The sequence below is a fragment of the Empidonax traillii genome, unplaced genomic scaffold (genome assembly GCF_003031625.1).
Source record: "Empidonax traillii isolate 1590-97213 ecotype Southwest subspecies unplaced genomic scaffold, ASM303162v1 scaffold334:size599637, whole genome shotgun sequence".
Taxonomy (NCBI): domain Eukaryota; kingdom Metazoa; phylum Chordata; class Aves; order Passeriformes; family Tyrannidae; genus Empidonax; species Empidonax traillii.
Genome location: NW_020955527.1, coordinates 59,663 through 76,321, shown reverse-complemented (window position 1 = coordinate 76,321; position 16,659 = coordinate 59,663). Strand labels below are relative to the sequence as shown.

The following is a 16,659-nucleotide window of genomic DNA, read 5'->3' as shown; positions in this document are numbered from 1 at the left end:
GCTGCAACAACCCTCTGTGGTCACATCAGAATGAAATCAGACATTGAAATGCAGTGTCCCTCACTGGCAGGAGGGAACTGCTGCTCCCTGTCCCTGCCTGCCCATCTGTGGCAGTGCTGGCAGTGTGACTGCATTGTACAGTGTGGGGCTGGAGGGGAGGCTGTGCATTATTTCATCATAGAGGGGAGGCTGTGCATTATTTCATCATAGAGGGGAGGCTGTGCATTATTTCACCCTAGAGGGGAGGCTGTGCATTATTTCATCATAGAGGGGAGGCTGTGCATTATTCCAGAGCCACTCTGCCACTCCCAGTGCTGAAGCCAGTCAGCAACGTGAACAGCTCTCAGCATTTCAGCAGTGATTCCAGCTTGTACTGCTCTGCCAGACCATGTTGATCAGCTGATGCTGCCGTAACAACTGTCAGACAAAAATGATCATTGTCCTTTAGAGCGTGATCCTTTATAAACAATTCCATGCCTGGAATTGCTGTGTTCTGTGTGAAGGCACTCGCCTCCTGCTTCCACTTGTGCCCCCTGGCAGTTCTGTGGCAGAATTCTTTGGAACACGGCTGCTTTGGACCAGCTGCACAAACTCTCTGGAAGCAAAGGGAATACTTTGATAAAACACCAAAACTCCAGAGCTTTCACCCAGAGCAGCATTTCTGGCTCCTGTTCACACAGCAGCAGCTGTGCTTTGAATTAGATGTTGAGAGTAACTAGTAAGTAGTTGGCTATGGTCTTTCCATGAAGAATTCCTTTGTTTCCAAATGTGGCTGTGAACTACTTGATGCTGCTGTCATTACAGGCAATGCCCCTCACAGACCCCACAGCTGGGCAGCTCAGATTTGAAATAATAGATTTGGAGATGAAATCCTGGTGCCTGAGGTTCTGGTTGTACAGGAGGGTTGGATCTGATGGCTGTGTGCTGAGGGGGGCAGGAGATGTGCAGTCCTGCTCCAGGATGGGAACTCCTTCCTCAGCCACTGTCATCAGCATCGCAGGCACTGCGGTACCCGTGGACTCCAGAGCCTGGGGAACCTCACCCAGACCATCTGTGAGGGAAATGAGCACCATTTCCAGCAGTTAATATTTAATCTGGCTGCGTTGGTGCGGGCAGGAATGTGGCATTCCTTTCTGGAAGCCCAGGGAGGCTGTGAAAGGCAGGAAAGGAGTGGAGTTCTGCTGGCTCTTTGCTGGGCACTGGGATGGATAACAGGGAGGACTGAAGAAGAAAATTCAAGTTCTAGGCCTAAAAATCTGTGAACTTCTTAAAAATATCTTTTATGCCTGGACACACTTAGTAAAAAAAAAAGAAACACAAAGAATACAACAGGAAGGGCCTTTCATAGCATCAATTGTTTGGCATCTACCTTCTGAAGGGGAAAAAAAAGCCAAACAATAAGCAAGTAAGCATCAGTTGTTTTACCTGGTGCACTTTGCATTTACATGTGGTTTTCACTTTTGGGAATTGTGTTTTACTTCTTTGAGCCAGCCCCCTCCTCCTTTATGTTTGGACATTTCCAGCCTAGACAATCCTGTACGGGATGGAGCTCAGGGATGCTGAGATGCTCCCACTCAGCACTCACCCAGCTGGTGAGTGTGCCCACAGCATAGGTTTGTCCCCTGTTACACAGTCCCCCACAGAAAATAGAAAAGATGCCTAAACAACACAGGAAGGGACAAAAGGGTCTTTTGCAACCCCAGTTTGTAATTACAAACCACACTGGGGTTTAATGTAAAAACGTGAGGATCCTGGTTCCCATATCAGCCAAGAGACTTTTTTCCAATCTGGATTTGTTTGACTTGATATCCAGCAGAAAGGCAAAGCTGTTATCTCCAACACTAGGATGAAAATAAGGAGCAAGGACACTTTATCTCCTAATGAGGGAGAGGAGAGATTGTCCATATGTTTCCCACATTTCCTTTGATTCAGATAATTTTCACAGGTTAATCAAAGGCTCCTCAATCTTTGCAAACGAAATGAAATGCTGCTGCCCCTGAAAACTTTTACAGTCATCATTTTTCGAAACAGAGACAAAGATATGACCAAAATTTGGAACAAATAATGAAAACCACAGAGTCAGGTGATCAGTCAGACACTGCCAGCTTTAAGGAGAAAGCGTTAAAGCTACTGATGCATCCAGAACAGAAATCCCTTCACTTGCAGGGGCACTGGGTGGTGCTGCAGACGTCCCAGGGCTGTGACAGGCAGGCAGGGACACTGCTCCATCCTGGGGACTGTGACAGGCAGGCAGAGACAGGGACACTGCTCCATCCTGGTGGCTGTGACAGGCAGGGACACTCCTGCCAGCTCCATCCCGGCTGTCCTCCCGCCCAGTCCCTGCGGGAGGGCATCTGGGCTGAGAGAGGGGAAAGCCTTTCCCGAGGAACTCATTATTTTAATAACTGCAGCCTGAGAAAGACCTGAGGCTTCGGGCAACTCTTCAGCAGTAAAAACGTTTAAAAAGGAAAAAAGCCAGCCAGAATGTTGTCTAGTGTTCCCCCACCACGACTTTCCCTGCACAGGCTGGGACTGACACTTCAGCTCCGTGCAGAACCAACACAGCAAAGCAAACTATGGCCTGAGCAAAACTGTGCCAACGAGTTTGTCTGTGATCAGAAATTAATGAGCAGTTTTACTCATTCATCAGAGCGTGAAGACTTCCCCAGCTGAATGTCTGACACCACGGGGAAGGCACAGGGGCTCAGCATTTAGAGCTGTGTATTCATGTCACATTGAAGGGGGGGTTTGCTCTTGCTGGGCCCAGCAGTGCCAGAGCTGTGCCACAAAGGAGAAATCTCTGTCATTTCAGCTGGGATTTTCAGACCAGAGCAGGCCCCTTCTCCAGGGATGGCTCTGTTCTGACTGAGCCCTTGAGGGATGTGAGGTTCCAGCACAGGAATTCCCATGAGAATTCTTATCTGTTGTATCTCTGTGGGTGAAATTTCTGGGTACCTTTTACTCTTCTCAGGGGTTTTACTCTGACCAGGCTGCTGAACCTCTAGAAAGCCACAAGAAATGACCAGAGTGCCTGTGCTTTGCCTGGAAAAAGGTTTCTGGATGGAAAAAGAGGAGATTGGAGATCTCTCATGCAGGGTATCACTGTTCCTGTCAGAACACACTAAGTTCTATACCAGGAATGGGTATTTCTCAGCAGGCTGTTCCAAAATCCCAGGAAAAATTTAGTCAGTGTATCTAATTTACACTCTGCACTTGATTTTGTCATTTCTTAGTGTTTGAAATGAGGACTCAAGGTTTATTTTCTTCACTGTGGGGCAGTTCTTGCAGTGGCCTCGGTGAGGAAGCCACGCAGACAGAGACCATGCAGACATTGCTCCTGTCACTGGTGCTGGGGCTGTGGCCGGGCTGGGGCTGTGCCAGGCCAGAGGTGGCTGGTATGTGCCACGAGACTGGCAGAGGATCATGGAAGTTCCCTTAACTCCTGTAACATCCTGTAGGGTGGGAGGGTGAAGCCACCAGCACTCTGATGCAAGGCAGGAGTGGAGGGGGACGCTGGTGGAGGAGCAGAAAGGCGTGACAGGAAATCCTGTCCGTGGCCACGCTGGCTCTGGCTGCAGAGCCTCCTGGCAGTGGTTCCAGGCTGCTTCACCCGTGTGTTGCACCCTCAGCACACCCTGGAGCTGGGGCAGTGCAGGGACCAGCTCTGAGAGGCAGCTCTGTGCCCTGCAGGAACCAGCCCTCCTGCTCGGAGTGGGGAGCAGCTGGCACCACGAGTGGGAGCCAGGCAGCATTTCTGCTGCAGCGGTGCCTGCACCGGGGCATCCCTGCTGCCCACACAGCCCCTGCCCTGGGCCATGCCCACCAAAGGGCACTGCCAGGCTGGACCTGCTCCTTGCGTTCTGCCAAGGCTGGCGTGACCAGTGAAGCTGAGGGGCCGCAGCTTTCCCCCTGGGTTGAGTGAGGGACGTTTCCAGCCAGCTCTGAGCGCAGCACAGCTTGGGGTGGAAGGGTTGCTGGCACTGGGAGGCCGGAGATGCCGGCACTGTGGCAGAAATAGCGAAAATGGGTCTGAAAGTCCCTGGCTGGGGAGGCCGGCCCTGCTGTGGGTGCCGTTATCTGTGGCTCACAGCAGGAAGGAGCCCCGGGGGCGCCTCCCCAGCCATCGCCCCATTTCCAGGGACCGCAGGCGATGGCCGTGTCAGCGGCCTGAACCTGTTTCCCCCACCAGATGCCAGCGGGCAGATTAACAGGTTGCAGCAGAGATGTCTTCAACAGGAGCGTTCCAAACCGCGTGCCTGAGCTCCCTGGCACCGAGCTGCGCCGCGGCTCCGGCTGCGCCTGCCATGCAAAGGCACTTCCTCTGGCACGTCCTTTTCTAGTAGCTGAAAGTAAATTTTTGCCTCTTTGAGAAACTGTATATGCAAACCCCAGCCCGTGGCCATGGTTACCACTGCACGTAGGGCTCGCCCACCCTTGGCCCCGTAGGTTTGGTGAGTGTCATTCTCCGGCCTGTCACCGCTTCCCCCTCGCCAGGCCACGTCCCGCGGTGGCAGAGAGCGGCATGCTGTAATTGGCCCGGTGGCACCGGGAGGCGGTGGCTGTGCCGGCGGTGGCTGTGCCGGCGGTGGCTGTGCCGGCAGCGCTGCCGAGCGCCCCACGCACCGCGCAGGAGCCCCAGGTGGGGACTGAGCCTCTCCGGCCCTCGCCAGCCCCGCAGATCACAGCAGCACACGGCGGTTGTCGGTGGGTGACGGTGAGTTGTTGGCAAAGCTGGGTGGTTTTATCACCGTGTTTCGTTGCGTTGCCTTCACGTGTGGGTCCTGCTGTCCTGAGTTACGGAAATTTAAATAGTACGTTAGAGAAATTGAGCCTAAATGTAAGATTTTGCTAGGCAAAATTTAAGTAACAAAAGTCTGCGGTTCCAAACAGCGCTAAAAGTTGCAGTCAGACCCCACCAGAGGCCTTTGGTGGTTCGTGCAGGGGGTGCAGCGAGACCCCCGTGGCGTGGGGCTCCATCCTGAGCGAGCACCAACCGCTCTTGGGGACACATGGGGACAAACATGGCGCGGGAGCCGCTGCCACGGCGCCGGCGGGGGCATCTTCTCTTTCCTGCTGCTTTTACTACAGTTCTGTCAGTTCATCCCCTGTGGGGCTTCCTGTGCTGGGAAACTTGAGGGAAAGGTTTTCATGTGCTCGCAGGACCCCGTGAGCTGGGTTAACATCTGTTCTGTTCCGTTGGTGGAGCGAAGGCAGGGCTGGCTGAGGCACTGCCCCAGTTTGAGTGCGTTTGCCAACGGGGCCAAGTGCTGCTCCTCAGCAGGGTCCCCCCAGCCCTGGGCAAGGCGGGTGGGTGCCCATCCCTGCAGCATCATTCCTCAGCCCTGCCGCAGCTCCCTGGGGGTGGTTGGTTTTAAGCCCATGAGAAATTAAAACGACATTAATCCTCTGAGAGGGAACTCTCGGCTTCCTACCGTGAAATCCGCTGCTGCTGCTGAACGTCCCGCCAGTGTTCCTTGACTAAACACAATGTGGGATCACAGGCAGCAGTGGGGGCTGGGGGAGCGCTGCTGGAGGGGCTCTAGCATGAGCTGCAGAGCAGGAAAGGGATCGCCTTTGCAGGAAGGCCAAAAGCCATAATGCATACCATATTTGCTGGGAACTCGCTGTGTGGATTTTGCTCTTTTAGGAGCTCGTGGACTAGGAGAGATTATAAGCGTTTTATTACTTTTAACAAAAGCATTATCACCTAATGGTTGCAGGAGGCTTTAAAAATAAAAGGACAACACAGTGGAAGGGGCCCGGGCAGAAATTTGTGCGTTCTCTTTGCAAAAATGCACGTGGGGATGATATCAGTGAAACAGAGACAAAAATGTCTCCTGGCCCCGTGGCCACGGAAGCGGTTCCGGAAGGAGCGGGGAGGCAGCGCTGGAGCTCGTGTCAGACCTTTTTGGGGAACTTGAGCTTCACCAGGCCTGCACAAATAAGGGCATCAGGAAGCAAGTGGCTTCTCCGAGGTGTTCAGCAATGGGTTCAAAGTAATTCGTGTGCCTGCCTTTAATAAAAGCTGGGGGGGGGGAGGAGGAAAATCAGATTCCAGGTTTATTTTGTGACTGTTTTATGGCAGCTATTTGGTGAGATAAAATGAAGACACAGGACATAGCTGGTGCTTGGTAGATTTGCCCTGTGGTTTCTGTCTGTGTGTGTGAGAGGCCAGGTACAGAGCAGCCTGTGCCCCTCGTGGGTGGGAGCTCTGCAGTGAAGAAGCACTTTTACTCCTCCTGAGGTACAGCTGTGAAGAGAATGCCCACAGCCATCCTCACGTTGGACTGCAGGACCCGTTGGTGTCCCACTGCTGTGCCACGGGGCCCTGCCAGCCCGGGCGGGTCACTGCCGGCCCTGCTGCTGCCTCGCTGGGTTCAGAGGGAAGGGCTGGCACCTTGGCACCATTTTCAGAGTTAGACTCTTGCCACACTTGTGCCAGGCCAGGGCTGTGCTGGCTCAGCCAGGAGAGTTCCTCTTTCTTGCTCCAGGGACTCTAAACCATAAAATGCCTCTCAAAAGACTTTCTCTGCACACAGTGTTTCTCTTTGCCCTTGAGTCCTGATTTACGCCTTTTGGTTTGAGTGACGCACAAGTGTGCAATGACGTGTTTCTTTATCTTTCTCTGCTGTAAGATAATTAATCTGTTGTGGTGTTTGGGTTCCCAGATGGTGATTGTTGTTGGTATTGTATGATGATCTGGGAGACTCTTGGATCCGAGATTTCCTTCAGGTTTCCTCTTTACCCTGCCCTGCCCAGACATCTTGTTGTGACAGAGTTTGTGCTTAACACCCGTGCCCTGGGGTTTGAACCCCTGTAACCTGCATAAACCCATGTGAATGGAATGCACTGACTTTACAGGATATAGTGGGAAATGCCTTCCTAGATGCCCAGGGACAAACCCAGCCCTAAGGCAGACTGCAGCTGTGCCTTGTCCCAGAGGGAGGTGTCCGAGTGGGGATCCTGGCAGGCACCAGCCCCCAAGGCAGTGCTGGCAGCAGCAGGAGTTGGCAGAGTCGTTGGCAGGGCTGTCCCACTGCAGCACCCAACCCAATGGGAGGTCATTCCCACGGGAAAATGAAATTAAACAAGCCTAATTAACAGTGCAACCAAACACTGGCCATGGAGCTCGGCCCTGTGACCAGGGGTGGAGGGGGCAGGCGGGAGCTGCCCTGCCAGCTGTGCCAGTGTTTTTTTAGGTCTGTGTATAGGAGAGGTCACTTGTGCAGACACTGCCCTATGGACGTTATTTAAGAAGAATTTGGGCAGTATGGAGTTTGTACAGAAACTTTGTGACTGGAACAAGTGCTTTGAAAATGCCCAGTGCTGAGGGAGGAAATGGCCTCACGGAGTTCTTTGTGCTCCAGCAGGAAGAGGAAGAGCGTGAATGGCCCAGTACAATATTCACTCCCAGAGCCCATCGGGGCTGTGCAGCCAGAGCTGCATTATCTGAGGGCACATCTGCACTGCCTGCACGGTGCAAAAGCCATGAGAGGCAGGCAAATGATAGAAAAATATGATGGGCTGACAGTTGTCATGGATTTTGTTCTGATCTGGATTAACCTTAACTGAAACACAAGTGTAAGATCGTGACATTTTTCTGTAAGAAAACCAAATGTTTCTTTGTCCTTTCAGTCTCTAGTTTCTTGAACAAAAAGCCAGTAAAGCTAAGCAGCAGGTATCAGAAAGCTCTCGGGGTCAGTGAGGTGCCTGCATCCCTGCATCCCTTGGGATGCTCCAGAGGCTCCAAGGAGGGATGCTCATTTAATCCATTTGTTTCCAAAGTGGTGCCTGCTCCGTTGCAGGGGGGTTTAGAGCACACAAAAAGCAAAGGTAATTATATCCACCCCAGGCTGTGTAATAGAACAAAAAGCCTCACGAGGAAGCAGCTGGAGTTCAGATCTCTAGAGCAGGCAACATCATTTGGCTCCCAAAGAGAGTGAGGAATTATTCATTATCACTTCATCTCACAAAATATAACTTTGCATAGTTCTGCCCCCACTACAGATGGGGGAAAAGGCAAATTTAAAGGCAGATTTCTTCTAGTCTTCAGGACTCATGGATTTCAAAGTAAACAGCAAAGTAGTTTGTTTTAATCTGTAATGGATTGAAGGATGTGGCAGATGTAATTGAGTGATCATTTGAAATTTCAGAAGGCAACAAAAAACTCAGTACCTACATATGAATAAAAGCAGCATTTAGTTGGAGTAGAGATGCCACTTTAGTCCTGATTGTTTTCATTTGTGAGGTAAAAACAAACAAATTCTGGATCAACTGTGTATGGGCAATAAGGGATGCTCAGAATTGTAAACACAAATTACCAGAGATGGAGAAGATGGAAAGACAAAGTTTTCACAGGCCTACAACCCCCAGAGCTTTTTGGTAGAAATAGTTGGAACAAGGTGCCTGTGTTGATGGATGTGTTTATTACAACCTGATAGTGGAGATAAACCCTTTGTCTTTTTGCTGGTCATTTTCATGTCTTCTCTGATTTTATGTGCCTCATGGTTTACTTTGAGCCTCCTATTCCTGTTGGCTGGAGATGAACAACCCAGTTTAAAGCCACAGTCTGTAGCAACAGAGAGAGGCTGGAATCCAACCACAGCTGAAATTGGGAACCTGCTCTGGGGGAAGGAGGGAGTGTGTGTGTTTATTTTCTGGCAACAGGGCACCACTGCATGACCGCTGCCTGTCACAGCATCCAGCCCCAAGGGCTGCCGTGGCCACTGCATGTCCCTGGTGGGAGATGGTGACGTGCTATTAACACTGAAATAGTAAAGGAGAGAGGGATGGGAATTCAGAATAAAGTCACCAAGGAGTGGAAGGTGTTCTGGACGGAGGTGTTTGTGGTATCTGGTGTTTCCCCAGAGGAGGAGAGCAGTGAGGCACGCACGTGGAGCGCAGCATCAGCCTCTCGGTCAGGTGCCCTTGCTGGGCTGGAGCACTGGCCTGAGCTGTGAGGGAGCTGAAAGGGAAATCAGAAACCAAATTTGAAAACTTAGCCATGGAAAAGCCTTTTGCAGTTTTTGTGCTTTGCTTTCTAAGGTACCCACAGTACCCAACTCTTTGCTGCAGCCCTCAAAGCCCTTCCCTTGCCATGCCTGCAGTGCCTGTGTGTGGAGGGCCGATGGGAAACAGCTACAGGACTTATGGACAAAAGCAACCCCTTACAGATGTTATGATGTTCTTTTGCAGGGCGTAGGTTATGCTGACAGCAAGCTTGTGTGCAGGAACCACGCTCTTTCACTCCATGAACATTTGATGGCTCCTAATTTTCAGGACCAAAGTGAGGAGAAAGTTCTTTGGAGGTGGAGCTGCAAGCGTGTGACATGTCTGTTTTATAATGCTTCCCAAAACCCAGAGCAGTTAAAGCCTCTGTGGAAGCTCCCTGTGATACCTGTCATTCCTGCAGGGAGACAGCAACGCTGGTCATCTGGAACCTGCTGCTGAGAGACCCCCAGGGAGGGGGCCAGGCACCCACCCGGGTTTTGATGCCCACCAGAGCTGCTTAGGCAGAGCCTGTGGCCAGGGCAGGAAGGGTTTTCCCTGTCTTGGCTAACTGGCACCGTTAAATTTAGCAACCAGGAGGAACAGAAACTGCTGGAACGCTTGCCATGAGGCAACAGTGCTCTGAATTGCTCCCTCCAGAAGAAAACAGAAATCGAAACTAAAACCTTAAGGGAAAAGAGAATAATTGACAGCCTTCTGAAAGCACATGTGCATATGCAGTGAGAAGTACCCAGTTATTCCTATAATATAATAGTCTGGAAGAAAATATTAAGCAAAATGTCTGCTGGAATATTTGCAGGGTTTGGGTATCAGTTTGGCTCAGGCCTGGCTGCCACTTTGATAGCAAGGGACAAAGAGAATCCTGCCATGGACTTTATTAAAATGGTAACGTAGAGAGAACTGAAAAACACCATTTTCAAAGGCATAAATGGCACACTTTTATGGCAAATGGCACAAAAAAAAAAAAAAAAAGAAAAAGGATGAACAGTGTAGTAGGTTATTGTGAGCCTGAGGAGGGACTAGGCTGCTGCTGTAACAGAGAAGTGAGATCAAACAGAGTAAACCTGGCAAGGCCAAGGGAACAAAGAGCTGAAAGAGGGACAACAGAAGATCACTATATCTGTTCCCTTGCCCCTGGCAGGGTCGGTTGAGTGTACCTGAATGCTCCTCCAGACAAGTGCCTGACCTTGATTTAGTACCTTGTCAGTCCTTTTTCCCCCTCTCAGTCCACCCTGACTCTCTCTCCCTGCAGTTTAAGCCCATCTTCCTCAATGACATAAATTCAGGGACAATTGTTCCCTGCTCTTTATAGTGCCCTTAAATCTCAGATCATCATTGCTGCGCTTCCTTCATTTTTGTCCCCGCTTCCAGCTCTTTCTGTGCTTTCATTCCCACCACTCTCCCTGGAGCTCTTGTCCCACATCCTGGTGGGCTGACAGTGGTGGGACCTGACCCCACATGTCCCCATGCCCCCACAGATGCCCCTGCCTGGCTGCTTGCCTGCCCCTCTGAGTGTTTAGGTGTGTGTGTCCCTCTCTTTTTTTGTCCTGTAGGTGCAGAGAACAATATGTAACCATCAAGATTATAGTGACTTTTTATAGGCAAGGGAAATTAGGCAGGTTCTTGCTTAGTCTTCTCTATTAGCTCCTTTCACCTTGGTAAGTCATGCTTTTAAATCTCATGTTATTTTTTGCCCTCCCTTGGGATATTTCCAGTTTATGTCTTTCCTGTGCTGTGGTTGGCACCACAGTGGTTTGGTGAGTTTCCTTCACACGTGGCCCTGAGTGTGAGTGTCCTGTCAGGGGACACGTCCACGCGTGTCTGGCTCCTCTATACTGTTGTGGCTCCGTTCCTGCACTCTTCCATCGGTGACCCTGGGCAGAGCTGACCTGGGGTCCCTGTGATGGGCCCGCTGCTCTTCGAGGGACAGGGTCCCACCAGAGCCTCGGGGCGGGTGTGGGGTGTCCGGGGAGCCCCATCTCGGGCCGCACAGCAGCCGGGCTGGGCTCGCTGGGACACACCGGCAAACCCGACCGCTCTGCAAGGGGCTCGACTCGCCAAGATGAAGGAAGGGCGGGGAGCAGGAGGAAAGCACGGCGCTCCTGCCGGCCCGGGAAGCGGACCCCAGGAGGATCGCCTCCCCGGGACGGCGCTCGGGGGGCGCTGGGGGTCGAGCGGACCCCGCCGGGCCCCGGCAGCGCCGCGGGCCGCCCCTGCCGCTCCTCCCCCGGCCGGAGGCGGCGGGGCCGGGCACGTGTGCGGGCCCGGGCTCGGTGACTCATGAGGCGCCGGCCGCCCGCCGCGGGGAGGATGAGGGAGGGCGGCCCCGGGGGAGGGCAGCCCGCCGCGCCGCCGCCCCGCTCCGCGCCCTGCCCTCGCTCCGGAGCGCGGAGCCGCCGCCGCACCAGGTGAGCGGGGCCGGGCCGCGCTGCGGGCCCGGGGCCGGGCGGCGCTTCCGGGCGGGGCGGGGGCGGCGGCGGAAGCGGGGCCGGGGCCGGCGCGGGGAGCCCGGGCCGCTGCTCCGCCCGCCGCGCCGGCGGCACCGTCAGCATGAGCCGCTGAGCCGGGCGGGCCGCGCCGGCAGGGCCCGCCGGCAGGCCCGGGTGAGTGCGGGGCGGGGGCACGGCCCGCCTGCGGCTGCGGCGGGCCCGGGGGGGCGGCGGCGGCGGGCGGGGAACGGGGGGTGCCCCTCTCGGCGGCCCGGGGGCCGGCACCGACCTCCGCCGGGGGCCCGGGGAGGGGCCGCCCTGCCCTTCCCGGGGACAGAGCCCGGCGGGGCTCCCCACGCGTGTCCCCGGCGGGGCCCGGCCCCTCCGGCCGCGGGGTGAGCGGCGGGGCCGCGGCGCTCGGAGCACCGGGCCGGGCCCGGGGGCTCGGCCGGGGCCGGGGCTGCCCCAGCCCGCCGCTCACCGGGGTGTCTCCGGCAGGCGGGACCGAGGGCCGCGGTGCGGGCGCAGCTCTCGGGCATCGCCCCGAGCGCGCTCCCCGCACGGCCTGGCCCGGAGCGGCCGCGCTGTCGGGCCGCGGGGACACCGCGGTTTGCGTTCTTCCTGGGGAGGTTCTCGAATTCAGAACTTTGTTTTGCGGCCGAGAGCAAGTCGGTTTGTGAAGACGTCGGCATAGTGGAAGAGAAAAACGCAGGGATGTTGTCTGTGTAAAATGGTTGTCTTGGAAAAATATGTGATTGTTTCTTTTAGAAAGAAGTGATTTCTATTGGTGATTTTTCGAGGCGGGGAATACATGCCCCAAAGCACAGCAGCAGCCGCAGGAGACGGGTGACAGAGACTGTGAACCGCGGGAGAGCAGGTTTAGGGAAGGGTTGTAACAAGGGAGAGAGGAATGGGAGTAATGAATAGTAACGGGGAATAACTAACTGAGTTATGTTGTCTTCAGGAAAAAGAGATCTAATGAAACGACAACACATTCCAAAGTGACAAGGAAATGATTTGCATGATGAATAATTAACCGATGGCACTTGTTGCTGCTGGGGAAGTTTGGGGTGAGAGCCCGAGGACAGATTGCACACTCCTGCCAAGCTGGCTCTGTGTGGCACTGACCCTGGGCAGGCCTGCTGGCATAAAACAGCATTATGACAATGTAAAGTGGCTAAAAGAGGAAGAAATGAAAGGCTTGCCTCGCACCCCCCCTCCCCGGCTCACTGCAGTGGTGACAGGATTGCTGTATGTGGAAGCTGAGCTTGACGGTTGCACCATGTGCTTTTGGGATTGAAATTTTGTGAGGCCTGTGTCTCCCTGCTGTCCCCAGCTCATGCTGGATCAGGTGTAGACTGGAACACTGTAAAATGGAATTGGACTGCCCTGGGTTTAAAGGCCTGGATTTAAAAGCTCAGGGCTGCTGAGCTGGAAAACTGCTCCAGGCTTAGTTAAAGGCTGCTTAGTAAAAGGCTGTTTAAATGGAAAAGCAGTGGTGATGACTGAACAGTTCAAGTTTCACAGTCTCCAGGCCTGAAAAAATTTGAAAAACTTATTGCTCTGTATGTTGTATGTCTGAATTAAAGGTAATTGTGGAGTCTGCCTGGTTTGTGTGACCCGTAAAAGTTCAGGATAGTGCAGTTGTTATTTACTCAGGCTACTGAGGAAAGATATACAGGAACAGAATTCTTGTTCTGATATATGAGAGCGAAAGTGCCGGGGTGTGTTTCCTTAAAGCCATCATTGGATTAAATTTCTTCTGAGTGGCAGCAAAGGCCCGGGTCCAGGGATGCTTTGTGGTACTGTGGGGCACTTGAGTCAGTGGATGAAACTGGGGCATTATGTGACATTACTTCAGTCAGCAGTAGTGCCAAGGCTGCAGCCGAGGGTATGTGCATGGCTTCCATCCCTCCCCCCCCCAGTGCCAGCCTTCCCTGCGCTGGGAACATCCTGCCTTTGTGAATTCTCTTCGTTTTCCCACCAAATCCTCCTCTGTGCTTGCTGTCTCCAGGAGCGTTGGGAAGCAGAGATGTGCCACATGCCAGACAAGCACGAGCTCCATGGTTTTTGGGCTGAAAGCTGTGCTGTAAACATGGGAAATGGCCAGCTTGGATGTATCCCACAGTTGCCTCCAGCCTGGTCCCTCCTGGGCAGGTACCCAACCATCTCCACCCTCGGGGCAGGAGGTGTTAGAGGTTTAGATTGGGTGGATTAGCAAGGCAATGGATAGTGTCTGTCTGTAGGAGTATCAATGAGGCAGTTTAATTAGTGGAAGCGGAGAATTTTAATTTAGAATTTCTCTGGTATATTATTATCTAATAGTGGGAGTAATCATAATTGGGAACAGCCTTTGCTGAAAGGGTTTTCTGTTGGCAGTCAGGCCAGGGAGTTGTTCTTTGGCTGCCTTGCTGTGGCCAATGTGCAGGGGCTGGGGGTGTGGGGGAGGCTCCGTGAGGGGCACACGGCCCTCTGTGGTGTGCTGGAGGATGAGGGGGGCACGTGAAAAATTCCAGGGTTCTGGCTGATGTTACTGTAGACTGGAAATGCTCTTGGTTCATTTTGCTTTGGGAAGTTCAACAGTATAATCAGAAATAAATGTGTGAATGAAGTTGCTTCAAGCCTTAAATGTAGACATTCCTTGTCAGTTTTGGAGCAAGGTTGATTTTGTCCTGCTTTGCTCCACCTCCTGAATTGTACTACTTTGTTGCTTTACTAAGTCTCAGGTGCCGTTCATCATTTTCTGGTATTACTAGGTAATAATTACTGAGTTATCTATATTCTGCTTCCTATAGGGAGGCCCAGGATTGAATAAACTAACATTTTTAGACACTTCTGTGACAAATACCACAGATGGATGAGCATTTGAAAGTGACAGGTGCTGCAGTTGCTCTCTTTTAAAGCCTGTTTTGCATGGAGGTTTCTTGTTCTTGTCCAGTTTGTGTGTCTTGGGAGCACCGGGAATGCTGCCTTCCAAAACTTCGTCAGCATGGAAGATCCTGCTGGGGAGAATCTGTAATGCACTCAGTGCAGTGTGTGTCTGAGGGGTAGGTGGAGGGCAGGTGTGTGCCCCATTCTGTGGCCTTGGTGCGGTGTCCCAGCACTGTTGTGCTGCATCCCTGCATCAGCTGCTGCTCTGACTTCCCTGGGAGCCTGTGTGTGGTGGAAACCTGGAATATAACCGTGGAGTACAGGAGGTGGTGATGGATCCCAGCGAATAGCTGAGGCACACACTGGCAGCCGAAGGGCTTGGCTACCCGGAGCACACACACCATGAGAGCCACGTGGCTTCGGCCTCACTGGCCAGGAGGGCTTCTGTGGTCACAGCAAAGTTCTTACAGGTGTGGTGGAGATGGAGATCTCATGGCCAGTTCACATTAAAGCATAGGCTTCCCACTCTGGTTTTATTTCCTTTAGGTACTTGTTTTATTCTGCTGCTTCACCTTCCATGGGGAGGTGGTAGTGACACAGGGATGCCTGTAATTAGGGGGATGAGCATTAGCACCTCTGGATGCCCAAACAGGGGATGATTCCGGCTCAGGAACCAGTGGATAATCCTTGCCTTAAAGTGCATTTTCAGTGGGAATGCTGTAAGGTGACTTTGCTGTTAGCAAAGACCAGCTTGCTAAGGTGAAACTGCAGGAAATGTTCTGTTCCCTTTTGTTGTCGTATTTTTATTATTTATGTCCATGTCGAGGATGACTTCTGCAACTATGAGTATTTATCAACAAATTCCTGCTGCTACTCCTGTCCAGAGGGAGGGGAGAGGGGAGGATCTGACAGGGTTGGATTGCTTCCCTGGGAACTCCTACACTTCAGTCTGCCCTGCTCCAGTGCCCAGTCCCATGCAGGGCAGAGGCTCCAGGGCTTTCCTTCCTCTGCATGAGTGGTGGTCTCTGTTTCTGTGCCTTAGGGATTAGAGCAGTTGCTTATGATTATTATTTTTTAATTTTGTTTTATTTACAATTATATACTGTAAAATTAGTTTCCCAAGTAAGGCAGCAAAGTAAACAATATTTCCTTCCTCCTGCCCCGTGGTTATTTACCAAAAGGATAAACATGTGAATGTGTTTGATTGCTGCCCTCAGTTACATTTGGAACCACTCTGCCATGGATATGTACAGTTGTCATTCCATTAGTGTCAATTAGCAAGGAAAGACAAGGGGCCATTAAAAGCATGTCACAGTTGTGATGAAACTTCAGTACATCCCAAGATAAGAAAATACCAAGTTAATTTGCAGAGCTCAGAGGTGAAGGCTTTGCACATGTCATTTCATAGCGGGGTGCTATCCTGTCAGGATGCTGGAGCCCACTCTCCCTTCAGCAGTCTGTGCAGAGGGTATGGGAATATCTTCGTGCTTTGCCAGTGACAAATATTGGTTTCCCCTGATCTGTGCATTCAGAACCAGCAGTGAGTTCTGCTCTCTCTCTAAGCCAAATGCATGACCAGCATTAGCCCAGGCCAGGGCACAGGCTCAGCCCCTGGATGGGTCTGTCCTTCCGCAGCCCCACTGCCTCCTGGAGCTGCTCTGATCCGAGCACTGCTGTAAAATGTGACTCCTGTGTGCTCCTGGGACCTTTGCTTTGGGCAAATAGGCCAAATATTCATTTTCACGGAAAAATATTTTGGGACATAAATATGCATAAATATGAGTGGCAGAGTGGGGTGAATTTCAGCACAATAGAAAGCAGTAAGTACTGTTTAAGTTAAAATATGTCCAGCCCTTTGGCATTTTGGGCAGTGAGTTCCCGCCCAGCGGCACGGTTAACCTGTCTGGGTCAGGTTTGTTGTATCAGTCCTTCTGTGAGCGTACAGGTGGCAGTTCCACCGTCTGCAGAGTGCCCAGGTTCTCCTGTGGGAAGCGTATCTTGCTGGCTGCCCCCGGGGCAGGCTGCTCTTGTAAAAGGAATTTCTTTTCCCTTATGTAACTTGTCGGTAGCGTTACATCCAGAGTAGGCTCTTGCAGAAGTGCGTCAGCCTCGCTTGCAGTGGCACAGAAAAAACTTAGCAGAGCGTGCACTGAATTCCCCCCTTATCTCCTTATAGCACATTTTATGTATCTTGTAGTGAGATGTTTTGTTTCTACGGTTTCAGCCTTCGTGTTCCAGAAGATTAATAGACTTAGCAGCCCTGTTTGCTCAGCTTAGCGGCGATAACAATGTAATAAGTCATGAGACGGTCGCAGATCATCTGGCAAGGCAAAAAATGCCTTGGACTTGA

General features: G+C 52.4%; 2 protein-coding genes across 3 annotated transcripts in view; both read left to right on the top strand.

Moving 5' to 3' along the window:
- The window catches only part of SUCNR1 (succinate receptor 1), an 18,105-nt gene extending 10,720 nt beyond the window's left edge, over positions 1-7,385 (top strand). The window contains exons 3-4 of the transcript XR_003572117.1: positions 938-942; positions 7,375-7,385. The gene's annotated coding sequence lies outside the window, so the exon portion shown is untranslated. The remainder of the gene's footprint in view (positions 1-937; positions 943-7,374) is intronic.
- A 4,016-nt stretch (positions 7,386-11,401) lies between these two features.
- Positions 11,402-16,659, top strand: part of MBNL1 (muscleblind like splicing regulator 1) — a 63,423-nt gene continuing 58,165 nt past the window's right edge. The window contains exon 1 of one of the 2 annotated variants that reach the window (XM_027891896.1): positions 11,402-11,417. The gene's annotated coding sequence lies outside the window, so the exon portion shown is untranslated. Of the gene's footprint in view, positions 11,418-11,537; positions 11,613-16,659 lie in introns of those variants that run through there. The other variant, XM_027891895.1, reaches the window with a different exon arrangement.